Here is a 15,764-nt window from a genome sequence, read left to right on the forward strand (position 1 = left end):
TTCATGCATAGTCTGAAGAGAGCAAGAGCCTCTCACAGCTCCAGTTGCAGAGGGTAACTTCAAATATAAAAGCTCCTGCTTTTAGCTCTCCATACATTCTTGGGACACTCCCCAAAGGATCAGCTATTTCAGTAACACCACAAAGCTCCTTGCTTCCTCATTTTTCACTTTTGATGAAATTTCCTGTTTCAGTTCAAAGAGCTGAGCTAATAGTCCAGATTTAATCAACAAAAGTATTTACATTTCAAAATAATGAGACCCACTCAGCTGGTAACTTGTTAATTAGTTCTCAAGCATTCTCCTTTTATCCTCTAGTGCTGCAGCAGCTGCAGCCGACAATCGCTCCAATAATAAGGCAGGTAACTTGAGCAAATGTTATCTCAGTCTTATCTTGTTCCAGGATCAACTTACACCAATCCGTTGATTGCAGGAGGACTACTCATGATTTACCTAAGGGTAAATGTCTTTATGTATCACAGTGTCTTACTCTTCCTAGCAAGCCTTTGCCTGCTATTTTTGCGTGCTGAATGTCTGCAAAGCAATTAGGTACCCGAATTTAAGCCTCTCTGCCCCTTATTTTTTAACAATGTTATTCTTTCGTTCTGGAGCTCCTAAAACTTGAGGTCAGATTCACATTTACAGAAAAGTTATTTATACTACTGTATAACTCAGTGTCATTTTTTTGTTTATTCTCACATGAAGGCCTTTTTACTATACAGCTATACAAAGGTACCAGAATGTAAATAAAAATCTATTCATTAATTATTATTTTTTTCACTCAGATACTTGCAAGTAAGGATGGATGTAACAAATGAGGATCTGTTCCCAATTTCTGTCCCAGTACTAATAAAATCAGAAATACAAGTGCTGGGTTCATAGTCTTCTCCAGCAGGCCCCTTAACAACTGGAAAACTCCACTAATTAGCCCCAAGCTCAGGATATGCTCCAGCTGACCTGCCAGTAATCAGTTGCTCCAGAGCCTAGATCGATTTTGTCCTGTGATTATCAATTCTCCAGTCAGACAGAACGGACAAGATTTTAAAGACAAGATGTTGTTTTAAGAAACAAAGTCAGGATGTGCTACTCAGCACACAGTTTCCTCCTATACCCAATTTTGCAAGGCACATAAGTGTGTGCTTAACTTCAAGTACATGATTAATGACCTATTTAGGAACAGGAAGTTTTTCCAGAACTAGAGGCTATCTCTTCTCTTCTGTAGTCCTATGGTTGTGTGCCTTATTTTCTTCTTTTTTCTTTTCCTTTTTTTTTTTTTTTAATTTCCCCTTTTCTTTTTTCCTCGTCATATATAATGCAACTGTGCAAAGTTCTTTTCTTTCCTAAACATGGTGGATGGGTGAGGACACAATTACTTAAATAATGAGATGTGAGAATAGGTTATAAAAATAGCATCATATTCCCAACTTTTTAACAGGAATTTGTACTTCTGAACCATTTAAATTTCTCTGAAAGCCTGAGGGCTAAGTACACATAGGACTGAATCTGTCTTTTTAATCGATTGTTTATCTTCTATAAAGTAACTACATAAATATGCTTTTGAAAACCACAAATTAGCACCAAGAAGCTGCACAAATAGCAAGTAAAACAAAACAAAATGAAAGAAAAAATAAAACTGACATGCAAAACTTAATCCTTCCCACGTCTCCAGGACATGTTTTGAATACCTGTCTAATTCTAAGGGTTTGTGACCATGACAAAAGAACTTTCCTACATGTTGCAAATGTGGAAAAATGTTGCCAATCCTTTGAAAACGTTTTAATAGAAAAGTTTCATCTTTAAATCATCATTATGAGCCTGCATGTGTTGCCTGTAAAGCCAATGCAATTATTCTGATTTTCACAGAAATGTGATCCAGCCCTAGGGCTGGTAGAAGTTGTAATTTTGGATCTGAGTTCCAGGGGAACAAAATTCTAGAAATGTAATTCATTAACTGGAGGACCTCAGGTTGAGTGTATTTCACTTGCAGTACTTGAAAGGAATCTAATCACTTCCTTAAAGATAATCTCATGTTTTTATAAGGGTTGCTCATGAAGATTCATTTTATCACAAGGTTTCCAGCTTGTTAGTCCATAGGAGGAATAAATCTTGAAGAGTATCACTTGATAGCCAAACTTGTGACAAGCAGTGAACTAATTGCCTGTATATGCAAAAACCACTCTGACGAAAACTCCCTGAGTAAATAGATGGTTTGCTAGAACAAAAAGAAGTAAGAACTTGGGAAGGGGGGTTAATTAATTAAATATTTTTAAAGCTACTACTATTTTTTTTCTTCCTGACTCCTTTTCCTGTACTTTTAAAAAATGTTCATCCTCCTAGGATACTCTATCAATACCATAAGCATTCACAGATTAGCCCAGAGTGGAACCTGATCCACTTTCACTGTTAAGACAAAGCTTCCACTGATACCAATGAGTTTGACTCTGAAATGTGGATTTGTAGTTACTTGCTGGAGCTTGGCTTTGCTGTCCAGTTCATATGATGCACACCATGCACCTACTTACTTAGGACCCAGAACAAGAAGTTAGAGTTACAGAAAATCTGTTCTGAATTCTTTTAATTTAATTTTGATATTTGTGGGATTCAGTAGAGAGCCAGTAAGACTAACCTAATTATGAAATATTAGCCATTGTGCATCAGGCTCTGGCCACATCATTTTTCAAATATTTTACAAATAATCTTTGTTGTGACTGTGAATATAGAGGGGTTTTGGGTTTGGGTTTTTGGGGTTTTTTCAAACTTTCGCATGGCATCCTTCCCTACAAAGAACTCTGTGCATATGTTTGACCTTAACCTCTGTGGAGTATCCTCCTAGCCCTCATAACTTTAACTCCTTGATTTCAGCGTGTGCAAGATATGAGTTTAAGCAGCTCAAGGACGCTTTGAGACATTCTGGTCTATCATCTGTACAGTGGTGTGGGGGTCTTCTGCACATATCAACAGCAGCAAGAAAACAGCTGGACTGTTGTTATAATTGTTTTGTGGAAGATATGAAGGGGAAGAGCAGAAAGAAGAATATCTTAGAAAATACTTCAGCATAAAGTAAGGGTGTGAAGTGGGAAGCTAGAGAAGCAGTCATTAGACAACCTAGACTTTAAAATCTACTGTATGTTGTTTGTGACCACTATAAGTTACTCAGAAAAAAACTCCTTGCTCAGCCTAACACTCTGAATACCTTTACTCGCAGTTCTACAGCTTGTTCACTAGCTTCTCTGTTTCAGCTTGTATTTTTTATTTTTTATTAGAAAATTCTTCCTCTATAAATTGAATATTAGCAAGCTACTCTTAGGCATGCTTCTTACCCGGAGGAGGTTTCTCAGAGTTACACTGTGGTCCCTTTTATTTACTCCTAACTTACAATTGCTTTTATCAGCCATTAATAGATAAATATTTTACTATCTGGTTTTCTTCACCTACTGAATTCTTGTCTATATAGAATGGTCTTGCAGCTGCAGAGTCCCCTTCCTCCCCTTCACTCTGTAACCTAACCCACCCTTGCTCTAGAGATTATAGTACGTATTACAATATCCCATTGAATTTGACGCTCCCTCACTCTTCAGGAATATCTATTGTGTCAGATTCTCTTTCCACAGTCATACACTCTGCTTTCACCTGTAATTATTTTTAAGCTTGTGGTATGCAGACATGGATATTTTTTATTTTTAATTTTAATATTTTTATTTGTTATATTTATTTTAGTAGGCCATCTACCTATTTTTAAACAACTCCTCTGCCTAGCTCCCTACTTCAGAATAGACCACTGTGATTTCAGTTTAATTATCCTCAAGGTCATCCATTATCTTTGTTCCCATGTTTTATAACTGGATACACAGTTAACATACTGATGGGAGAAAAAGCAGGTATGTGGAAATGCAGACACACTCTTTTACCCAAAGACTTGACTACCCCCATCCTACCCAGTGCAGACCCTGCCTGATCCTGCATGGTGTGATGAGGTCAGAGCTGTGTGGCTGCGAACTCCTTTCCATAATTAGATCAGGGCTGCATTTTCCCTTGAAAATGCTCCCTTTTTATCATCAAGACATTTCAAAGCCCAATTCTATTTTTTTTCTTTTTTTTTTTGTTTTCTTTTTTTAAAGCAGTGGGACAGCTGATTTTTTTCTAGCAGTTTTTTTCCTGTCAGGAGAATGATAATGAAAAACAATTTCTACTTAGAATTTTTTTCAGCTATTCCATTACTGAACCTTCCATTGGTTCACTGGAAACTGTGAGAGGGGGTTTGATTCTTCTCTGTGGAAAGAACATGGAAAACCTTATTAGGCTTTTTGTAGCAAAAGAACAATTTTTCTTTTATTGAGGATTTTGCTTCTATTTTGTATAACATTTCTTTGAAAATACGTGTCCCAGTCTCCTTTTAAATTTCTTTATTCTGCTCTGCTACTGAAAAGGCTGCAGATGGAAGGGGAGAACAAGGAACTCCCCATGTCAATCAGCTCTATTCATTCAATGGCTGTATTTCTTAGTTTGATTAAAAACATATTGAGCAGCCCTGGTTCCTCAGTTCTGCACGCCTACACAATCCCGACTGCCTTGCCATCCCCCTGTCAGTAAATGCTTTATCCTGAGGCCTTACTCAGATTGAGATTCCACATTAAACATGAATCCAAGAGGATATCACATGTTTTTAGGTCTTGGAATCTCTTAGATTCCACACAGCTTACGAGTGCTGAGGGGGTTGGTGATGGTTAGATGAGGAGAAAAAAGTGCTTGAAGTGGACTGATAATTACACTTTTTTTTTAAAAGAGAAATGGAAAGAAAAAGTTTGTGTAAAGCTTGGAAAATATCTCCATTGTTACTGCCATCACTGGCATGAATGTACATGTAACATCTGACCAGCATATTAGTCATAAACTCTGGTTTTGTAGGAAATACAGCACACTGAGCTGCCATCATACAAAGGAGCAGTTCTTGGAGAGGACTGTTAATTTACTACATTTTTAATACTGAGGCATGTACTGGTCCCCTTCAGAAAATGTTCTGTTCTCTATATACCTCCTGTTCTTATTAAAATCAGAACTATGTGGAAGAGCAGAACCATGGAGTCTGCTCCTTATGGGGCCAAAAGAATGGCTGCTAACAGAAGTGTTGCAACTAGATTGGCTGTCTTTTAGCACTTTTGTTGGTGTCTTTTTAAAAAAAATCTATTTTATTTTATGACAAAATTTAAAAAGTTTGGTATTAATAAAAAAACTCCATACTCCATACAGAATTAAAGTTGCAGTTTAAACTGTACTCAAGTTGAAAAGCTGCCTAGCAGTTTTAATGGTCTTTAGCTCAGACACCAGACTAGGGTCAACTTCTCAGAAAAATAATTTCTTCCTGTATTCAGCCCTGAAGAGTGGTCCATAAAAATCTATCTGCTCAGACACGTTGGAACTTAACATCTTCCCCTCTTTGGAAATGATCGCTCTTTCCAAAAACATCAGATTGAATAACTGCTACCTAAATACCCTAATTTCTCTTTGCCTTTCCCATATATTATACAGATCATGAACTTTAAGAACTGCGCCCTACAATTCTTCAAGAAAGGAAGAGACTGGATTATCCCCTTAAGCACTTCCAAGGATATATCGTGTACAACCTATTCCATACATATCTTCCTTTTTTTCTTAAGTAGCTTGTGGTGTACTAGCACATACTGTATTACAGAACCATGCTACTTTTTTGTCTTTTATGGCAATAGACTTTGAGGGATACAGCAAAAAAAAAAGTCTGCTTTCTATCAAACAAAAAATGTTCTTAATATTACTCTTCCCTGCCTTCAAAATGTTTGATCTTTGCAGTCACCCTTGACAGAGAATTCTTAGCACTGCTTCCTTTCCAGATGAGAGAGCAGAGGTGCACTGGCATCACAAAATACATACCGGAATCACACTGCATACATCAGCATGGCCTCAACCAAGACTGAAATACATATGCACCTTAAATTTACATGTCTTTGTGTGAAAAGAAATAAGTCCTACTGAGACAGAGAGTTCATCCAGTTCACAAGCACATGCTTGGTCCTTTCCAGATTACACACAGCCACTGTGTGATGCATCACACAAATCCAACAAAGAATACAATGGAGAGGACAATGCCGTAGTTTCAGCTACCGTATTTGTAACTCACCTACATGGTGCTGCCACTGAAGCTATCACTTTGGCAGGCTGGCAGCCAACTAAGGAGAAGCTGGTGTTCAACAGGATATAACTTGATTGAAGATTATATAAATCAAGAATGACATGGTGTTATAAACAGATTAGCAGACAGGTGAGACCAAGGAAATCAGTCTGGGGCCTCTGTGTCTTTGGAATCTGATAATTTCATTAATGCAGGTACCCCTGTCTGGTAGTAGAATGCTATCATCCTTGATTTAGGAAGTTGTAGGGAGGCTAAAGACTCCCAGTATCAATAAAGATATTTAGGTATTGAATTCTACTGTGAGTTTGGGCCAAAGTGACAGGTTTACAGTGTCGCAGGAGTATCTGGCTTGGCAGACAAGATTTATTAACACCATACTAGTATTACACTCAGAAGAGCTTTGTTCCTCTCCTCTCTCACATTGCTTAAGTATAGGGGTGGAGGTAGGAGAACATTCTTAAGGATTGTGTTATGGTACCACCAGAAATGTAGGGAGGGAACATAAGAACTTGCATCTCTAAATACATGTGTGTATACACACATATAAATATACATGCATGAGTGTGTGTCCACACATAAAGCAGTAATGATGGTGATGGGGATTACCTGTTCACTCTGACAGTTGCCAACACACAAAATAGATATTTGTCTGATTCTTAATAGGTGTGTAATCACCCCCACAGCTGGAGATGCTCAACACAGCTAAGAGCAGCTAGAATGCCTTAAAGTGGTGTAGAAACTGTTTTAGTTCTCTGTTTCAAACAGTTCTTCTTGGTCAGTTGTGAGGCACATGGCATGTGAAGGAAGAATCATAAACATCCTTGATTTATCTAGTATTTTCACCAGCCATAATTTTTCACCAAACAAAGCAAAACAAAAAATATCATGAGCATAAAGTGATTTTGGCATCAGACTCTTCTTGTTTTCAGTCCCATCACACTGTAAGACAACTGGCACCATAATCAAACAAATAAAAACCATAGCACTGTTGGAGGGTCACATTCTTCTGCTGGAACTGTGGATTTTTCTGAAACTATTTACAAATTCTTTTAAGAAAAATCAACACATGGAGTAATGAAATTACTCTCTACCTTACTGAGAAAAATTAGCTGATGCACTTATAACAAAGGGTACTGTAACCAGTGGCTACAGTTACATGGATTTGGTTTTGATCAAGGAGAGATGTTGTTCCTGATTTGGTGTCAAAGTCAACTCAAGTCCCCTGCAGACTAGCTTGTAAATTCCTGGATTTAGCACAGAATCCAGTTATAACAAATGATAGTTCAAACCGTCCTCCTTGAGCCTGGCTATTGTCCGTAAAACCTCTCTCCCCACTGCTTATTCCTAATGTTTGAACTTCTGTTAAGTGGACCATCTCTACTCCCCCCATGGAAAGAGGAAACCAGCACTAGCCTTTCACAGCAGAATCGCCCAGACAAAATGTCTACACAGATATTAACACCTTGCTGTGTTTCTGCTAGAGCCACGGAGCAAGTGAATTCCATGGGCATGCTACACTTGTGCTATTTATATTTACCTAAAATGTGTGCGGTGGTATAGGAACAATCTGGCATTTCTACTTACTGGTACAGTTCCTCACCATACAGCTTCTCATAACATCTTGCTCTATTTAAAATCAAACTTGACTTGAGATTTTCTTTGCATGTTTTGTCTTCAATGTCCTCTTCCTCCCTTTCTCTTCTGCAAATAAATTGAGAAGGCATTTAAATCTGAGCATGCATTTCTCTATTAAATTGAGACAAACATACATGCAATATCCTCAGTGATGTTGACTATGTTCAAGTAGCTTTCAAGTAAATCCTTCCTGATGTTGAAATGGGGTGTTTCTGAAAAGTGAAGGATAAGTGGCCAAAATCCTTTTAACACTGTGACTCACTGACAGTGATTTCTGATTAATTAGAGGCACATTCTCCCCTTGATATGTATACAATGTAATTTCCACTAACATCAAAGAGAAAACTGCCCTCCTTAAGTTTGCCAGGCAGCAGATACCCAGGGGCTGGTCTTTTCGGCTGAACAAAACTACTCAGCCTGTGGATGTTTTTTTCACCTGTCCACTGTAGCTGGTCAGATTCCTTCTGGAGCGTGCACTTACCTCTCACTGCCAGTAACACTGAGTGCAGGCAGCAGCAGGAGAAGGAGGAGGCCTGCCCAGCCTGGCAGCCATCCTAGCTCCTACTGGCAGAGCCGACATCTGGAAGCTTCTGCACCATGTGGACAACTGTGGCACCAAGCCAAAGTGGCCCAGCTGTCAGGGGCCGTGTTCAGAAAGTAGCACAGCTACCTTCTCACAGCACAGATATTTTTGGTCAACACCTGATCACAGTGACACAGCTCCCGTGAGCCTGTGGTGCTCCCCTCGCAGACAGCTGTGGTCATCGGGAGAGGCCAAGAGCAGCTGCTGGAGGGAATGGCACTGTGTGGGAGTGCTGGTGGTGCTTGTACAGACATGGAAACACACCTGGGGCCTCCTGAGGCTGCCTGGCTCAGCTCAATTTATGTCTCACACCAGTGAAACCTCTTACCCTTCCCCACACAATCTCCCAAAACATGTCTGTGCCTTTGGGCACCTGCCAACTGTGAGCCCTACACAGGCAGCACTGCAGGGGGTGTCCGATGGGGCCAATTTAGCAATATGGACAACTGGACCATGGACCTTGGTTGAGTTTACTAATGAAAATATGATCTGTGGATGCCTAGGTGGCTGGTTTAGTCCACACTGTGGCTTGGGGGAGCAGGCACCCAGCACCAGGAATGCTGAGAGAAAAGAAGACAAGGGGTTAATAGCAATGCCCACCATGAAGAACCGTGGCAATTTATAATTCTTTGTTTATCAGCACTGTGAAAACAAAAACCCTCATGGCTCTGCAGAAAGCCAGGACAGCTTTGCCATGGGGGGACCCCAAAACAATGAGGTATGGGGTGGGGGAAGAAGGGTGACAGAATCACTGTACAGGGAGAGGGTAACATGACTTCCACGTACCAGGAAAAGGACCCATCCGATGGGAAGAGAACATGCCATCCTCAGCTTCCCTTCAACCTTAATTCTCCTGCTGCTGCTGGCACCATTTCCAAGCACGCAAGCACTGCTCAAGCACTGAATAGGGCTGGTGCTTGCAGTCGATGCCAAAAGGTGCCTGAAGGGACAGGCCGGCTCCTGCTGGGAGACATGAGGGGAGACAGGCGCCATTTTGAGGGGCCCCGTGCCTCTCCCCAGGGCCTCGGCCGTGTGGCGCCAGAGGGGCCCCTGCCGTGGTCCCTGCTCTTCACAGGGCAGGGAGCACATCCTGCTCCCTCTCATCCCAGCCCTGTCACCTTACTGGGCCTGTGCTGTGCACCAGCACAGCACTTAAGGTGTGACTTAGAAAGCAGGTCTCTGTGTAGGGGAGCAGCAGGTGTCCCTTGAGTGTCACACCACTGCCTCATCAGCATGTGGTCGAACTGCCTGACGCACTTTATCTCCCTCTAACTCATCCTACGCAATGAAGAAAATTTATCAATTAATGGATAATAATTATAGATTTGAATAGCCATAGAATCATTAAATACCAACGAATCAGTTAAATGTAAAGGGGTGATCATGTTCTTGGGATAAGAAGGGAAACTGCCATCTGGCAGGATAAAAATATGGAAAAGGGGGAGATGAGGAGTGGGCTGAGAGAATTTGGGGAAATGCTTGCAAGCATCAGAAGACAAAAGTGGAATGGAAACAGTTAAGGTTTATTAATCATTACTTGGGATTTCAGGGTAGTTTGAGGTGATGCCTTGGTGCTCCTCATGTGACTTTACATGGAGACAAAGATCTGTAGCTCAGTCCCTCATTCTGTGCCAAAATTCATGAACCTCATGAACTGGCAACTCTCACTGTTCCCCAGAGCATTAGGTGTTACTCTTTGATTATGAGGGCTGTGCCCTCTTTCTTATTCCAAATTATCATCTTTGTAGCAGTTCTTTCTGCACCATCAGCTAGCTGCAGTATTTCAGGGTCACAGGAAAGAGATGGAAAGAAACTTCTATTTCAGGGACCAAAATATTTATGTCAGAAGGCCAAGGCCAATAGCTGAATTTTAGGTACTTATGTTTATTTTGCAGCTTTCTGTCAAAAGGGTAAGAAGCTTTTGTTGAAGGGCAGTAAAGTTCCCATTTCTCAAAAGATCCTTCCTGAATATTCCAAAATGGTTTTAAATGGTATCATTTGACCATACTTTTCTTTACTCATGGGATTAGTACTGGTCCTAATCTTGATGACACCAGCTAGACTGAATCCTGGAGGGGACACTGCCTTCTGACTAACTCAGTAAATTAGAAACACTAGATAGGAGCCTCAAACTAGGAGGCAAATATTTGCCTGGAATGGGATTCTGCTTTCTAGATCCCACACTCCGTATTATTTGGGGATTTCAAGTTGAATTTGAAGTACACCTATCCTTTTCCACTTGTTTGCACTCCCAAAAAATTCAGCAGAAATTCAGCAAATAGAGGTAAATTTGACTGAGTTTGGAAGAGTCTCCAAAATCCTGAAGAATTTTAAACTCCTGACTAACTAGCTACAGCACATCTTTGTTTTGTTCAGTTTTATTGCCTCTCCATCAGCGAACATTAAACTGGCAAAACAGAAGCAGACAATGAATCTGGAACTGCGTAGGGGTACATAACGACAGGTCTCTGTAAATAGGCTATTATGGTTTCAGACAAAAGATCTCCAGAAAGCTGCAGTCCATGGACAAGCCACAGACACAGAAGGCCCCTAAATGCAATCATTTCAATAACCCTCATTATCTCTCAGCACCACAGAGGTACACGATGAGGTACACGAGCTTTCAGGCAAGAGATATGGCTTGTTACTGGCCCTTTGGAAAGACTTCCAGCCAGATGACCAGAAATTGTTCATGAAAAACTGTTTATTTCATATCAAAACTGACTGACTTCTTAAAAAAATAATTAAACCTGGAAGTATTACAAATATTTGTAAAAAAAAGTAGTAAAATAACATAATTCTGGTGGCCAACCTTTGCTTTCATTCACTTTTAATGCTGTTCTCATTATTTACCCTTTTATTAGAAATAGGTGAGTAAAGCCAGGAAGAGAATCCTATCCTTTGTCTGTCTGACAAAAACAGTCCTAGCAGGTTTCCCAACAGGGCAAGTGAGACATGTTGTCCCAGAAATAAAACCTAGCCAGCTGGCATCAGATAGAATAGTTCTGCTGCAATGCCCACTGAAGTTGCTGCAGTGAGCACAAGGCAGCAAAAACCTAAAGGGATACTGGCCTGACTTGAAAAAGTAATTTCATTTTATGCCATGACACTGCAAAGTAATTGTGCTCAAAATAACTGTTTTTACTGCCTAAATACATTTTTAGTACTTGAGTATCCAGGTGGATTCAATTGTGTTGCAATTTTGCAGACATTAAAGAGGGAGACTAAATGACTGAGGCAGGGGAAAGAGAACAACGCTGCACTCTGGTGAGACCCAGACTAGAGCATAGCACTAGCCTTCAGGAGCCTTAAAGTCTAGTCCTGTTTTGACCACTGACTGACCAATGTTTAAAGCTGAGCATGGAAAATGAAATGCAAGTGTTCTCTGTATCTGTTACAAAAATAATACTGGCTGAAAGCTTCAACGAGTGTAAATTGTCAAATAAGAGAAATCACTGACTCCAAAAGAAGCAGGATTACAACCAAATCCGGTCAGCTTTAAGAATAAGAACTTCCTTCTTGGGCATCTTTTGCAAAAGCAACATGTGACACGGCACGAAAACAAGCAACACTTGAACTGTTATAAAACACAGTAAAATAAATTTTTTAAATCCAAAAATGTGATTCTGATAAGCGAAAGCATGCTAAGAAGTTACACTTTTTATGTCAGTAACAGTTTATAGAACCATAACCTTAACTGATACTCAAAAGTCATTTCACTCTTCACAGAAGTTTTCACAAAGAAATAATATACAAGGCACACTAAACACTGTCAGGCCAAACACATTCTACTGTTTATTACACATATTACATTCTTAAATAAAAATGCGTCACATAACATTTTTGCATAGATATCTTACAATATACCAATTTAAAAAAGAATTATGAAACAGACCAGTAACAAAAATAAATTTTTTCTTCATTAATAATTTTGTAACATTAACATACCACCATCATATAATACAAATAATATTTTTAAATCTTAAGACTTTTTGTACAGCAAAAAAACTGACAAAGTAATATATATATATATATATATATATAAAAAGCTTAAAAAAAATAAAATGTCAAAAAAAGGCAGAACTGAGGGCTACAAGATTGGGTACTTCTGTGATATATTAGAAATACCAGAGTAGGCCTGAGAGAACGTGACCGAGGGCATCTCCAAAATGCACTTGTCAGACACATCTGGTAAAAGAAAAATTATAGTGCAAAATGAAAGTCCTTCAAGCAATATTGTTTGTTTTTTTGTTTTTGTTTTTTTTTCTTTTTTTTTAATAGGGAGCATTCATACTTTTTTTTTTGTTGTTGTTGCTAAAAAAAATCCCCCAAACAAAAATCTAATGTGTAGTAGAGAGCAAGAAAAGTTTCAAAGAACAAGAAGGAAAACAGGCCACTTTGCAAAGCAAGAAAAAAAATCTCAGCCTGCATTATTATTTTTTTCAACTAGATGTGCAGACATGCCAAACTGAGGCCTTGTTTCTAAGAGAAAAGCTGTCATAGTCTATATGCAGTGATTTCAAAATCAGGTACTTAAATTGGTGCAAGAACCTTCCTGTAGAGGTATGTTAATTAGTTGAAGCATTTCTTACACTTCAGCTTAACTGCATAGGATGCCAATGCAAATTCAATCCAGGCAATCAAGTAATAGGTGCAGCTACAAAGTGATTTTAACTAGACTGATATTTTAACATAGGGCAGCTTCCCTGGTAGAGACACGGCCTTGGTAACAAAGTAGTGTTTAAACCAGTGTTTTGATCTACTTCTGGAATCTGACAGGTCTGGGGTTTAAAATAGAGTGATGGGTAAAATGTATGTTGCAAAATATAAAGACCAGCCCTTTAGCCAACAGGCCTTCCAGGGACTGCAGGTTAGTTTTTCCTTTCCCCGAGAGCCCAACAATAAAGGCTAAAATTGCCATGTTTCTTTCCATTCTAGTTCCCTTTTAGTGTGTACATGCTAAGCCCTCATCCCCCTCCCTTCCCACCTCCCCTCCCAGTCCCCAAATTTGCAGCCTACTCATTCACAGTACACAGCAACATGTATTTCCCAGCACTGCTGAAAACTTTCCTACAGAAGCTGACATGATTCCTAAAATGCAGTGGCAACAGCAAGTGCCCTCCCTAAATCAAAGCAATAGGCACGGTTGGCTACTACAAACTGTAAGTCAGTAGCTCAGTTTCCTCTTCCATGTAGGTATATACAGTATAATGTTGTACATCCACACCCACACAGAGACAGGGTGGAGAACCTGTTTTCTGGCAGTATACAGAAGTTAGGACCAAAGCACTTAAAAAAATCATCAAAGCTTCCATTTTTAAAATCGCAGAATTCCAACTTCAATTATTACACCAAAAAATGCCATCAACAAGCATTAAGGAAAACTATAAAACCCTGTTTGAAAAATGACGCCTGCATTTGAAAGTTATCAGGTAGGGAAACTCATTTTTGAGGTGATAAAGGCAGTCTACTCCTGATCTCCACATTTTTATGTATATAATTTATATATACAACCATATCATTATATACGTAACTTATATAGCACAAGTAGCCTTAGATTTCTTCCTCTAAGGGAGGACGAAATTCTCAGCTTTATGAAACAGATCTTAGTACCTGGTAGGTCAGATCCAACAATCCTTACAATGCTAAATCTTGCCATTGAAGCCCATGCACGCTGTGGAGGAGAAACACTGCAGTAGTCATCCCTAAACTATTAATAAAAAGAGACACAGATGTGACAAAAGGAAGAACATCCAAGTTTGATCTGGAAATGATCATTCACGAAGGTGTAGTTTTAATGCTCATGAAAGACTTTTCACTGAATAGTTGTAGTATCTTGAGAGAAAATTATTTCCATTTTTCATGACAGAGTTAAATAGAGTTATAGTCAAGCATTGTTTTTGTTCTTGGTATGTAGGGATCTTTACAAGTGCAATTCTATCTGAAATCAGCAAAATGTAATTTAAGAGTTTTAGGTTAGAGCATCACCCAAGATATGAAAGCTTAAAAACAGTCTTACTGGATGGAATGACAGAATGTGCCAAGTTCTGAATGAAATCAAGAATAAAAGCCCTTGATCCACCGGGTGCTGGCCTAGTAACATTGAATTATTTACAAAATTTTCCTCTTTTTTATTTTTTAAATTTAAAGATTTTGACATACATTAAGGGAAGAGGCAGAGAAAGGGAAACACTTGAAAAAGTTGGATTTCACCAGTTTTGTCAAAAGTACCAATCATGACCTTTTCGTACACAGAAAAATAAAGTATGTTAAATGTTTATGTTAGAGACAGTTAAAAAAACCCAGTTGTCTAGGGTCAGATAAAAATGAGGGAGAAAGCCTGGTTCTGTAGATATCAGAAAGGTCACAGCTAAGATATACTCAATCACTGCAACAATCATATTGATCAACTCCATTTTAGTTACACACCCTAGTGATTAGTTATATTTTTATGCCTGAAGTTAAAACAGTTCAAAAGCAAGGACCTGGGAGCTCCTCTTGCATTCAGGTCCTCCTTCCGCATTGGTGTTTGGTCAGTTCTCGCCATGTATTAAGTGAAAATGTGCTAGCCTAAAAAACAAGTAAACCCAATTCCAAAATGTCTGAGGAAAATAAGAATAAATAAAAAACCAAACCCAATGTTCACCTTTGTAGAAATATGTTGGCTTAAATTTCAGGTCCTGGAAACCATTTTTGAGATATCACATGGGTCCTCCAGGCTAGCAAACTTGTTTCTGTATTATCTGGCTGGTCCCTGCAGCTGTGATGCATCTCAAAGTATGATATTCCTTCAAACTGGTTTGCTAAAGGTTTGAGTTTTTTGAAGATTCCCTCCTCTCTAAGTCTCCCTCATGAAGAAACCTTACAAAGTTTAATAAGGGTGAAACTATCAGAATTCGAGAGAAAACCTACAGACCTGCACTACAGTCTGTTCCATCAGCACAAGACTGGGAACAACTAGAACCAGCACACATTTCATCAGAGAGAGCTCTGAAATGAATCACAGAAACACAGAAAAAGTAATATTATAAGGTACTTCTGGAGGTCACCTAATTTAACCCTCTGTTTAAAGAAAGATTAGTTAGATCAGACTGCTCAGGGCCTTGTGCAAGATATTGAAAGAATCTAGAATTTCAGTTTGTCCTTTCTCTTCTTTATTTGCCAGTTTGGCCAGGTAATATAATTGTCTAGCCTGAGTAGCTACTGAAAAAGAACAGCTCTGGGATAATGAAGAATACTCTGGACTCTGGAATCTCCTCGGCTGTCAGACCAGTCTTTATAAAATGCATGTGATATTTTATGTTGCTCTTTATCTCCTAAGGGGAAAACCAAACATAGCGAAGATGCACCAAAGTGTTGTTTCAATCTAAAAAACTACTAAAATAC

At 39.1% G+C, this 15,764-nt stretch overlaps 1 long non-coding RNA gene across 1 annotated transcript in view; it reads right to left on the reverse strand.

The window, feature by feature from the left end:
* The window catches only part of LOC113993393, a 38,324-nt gene extending 29,002 nt beyond the window's left edge, over positions 1–9,322 (reverse strand). Inside the window, exons 1-2 of the long non-coding RNA XR_003542617.2 lie at positions 9,165–9,322; positions 7,745–7,861 (exon numbers count right to left, since the gene is read on the reverse strand). This is a non-coding gene — a long non-coding RNA (uncharacterized LOC113993393). The remainder of the gene's footprint in view (positions 1–7,744; positions 7,862–9,164) is intronic.
* Positions 9,323–15,764: the final 6,442 nt, after the last annotated feature.

Source organism: Pipra filicauda, unplaced genomic scaffold (genome assembly GCF_003945595.2).
Source record: "Pipra filicauda isolate LSUMZ 115617 unplaced genomic scaffold, ASM394559v2 scaffold74_size2892960_pilon, whole genome shotgun sequence".
In the NCBI taxonomy this organism is placed as follows: Eukaryota; Metazoa; Chordata; class Aves; order Passeriformes; family Pipridae; genus Pipra; species Pipra filicauda.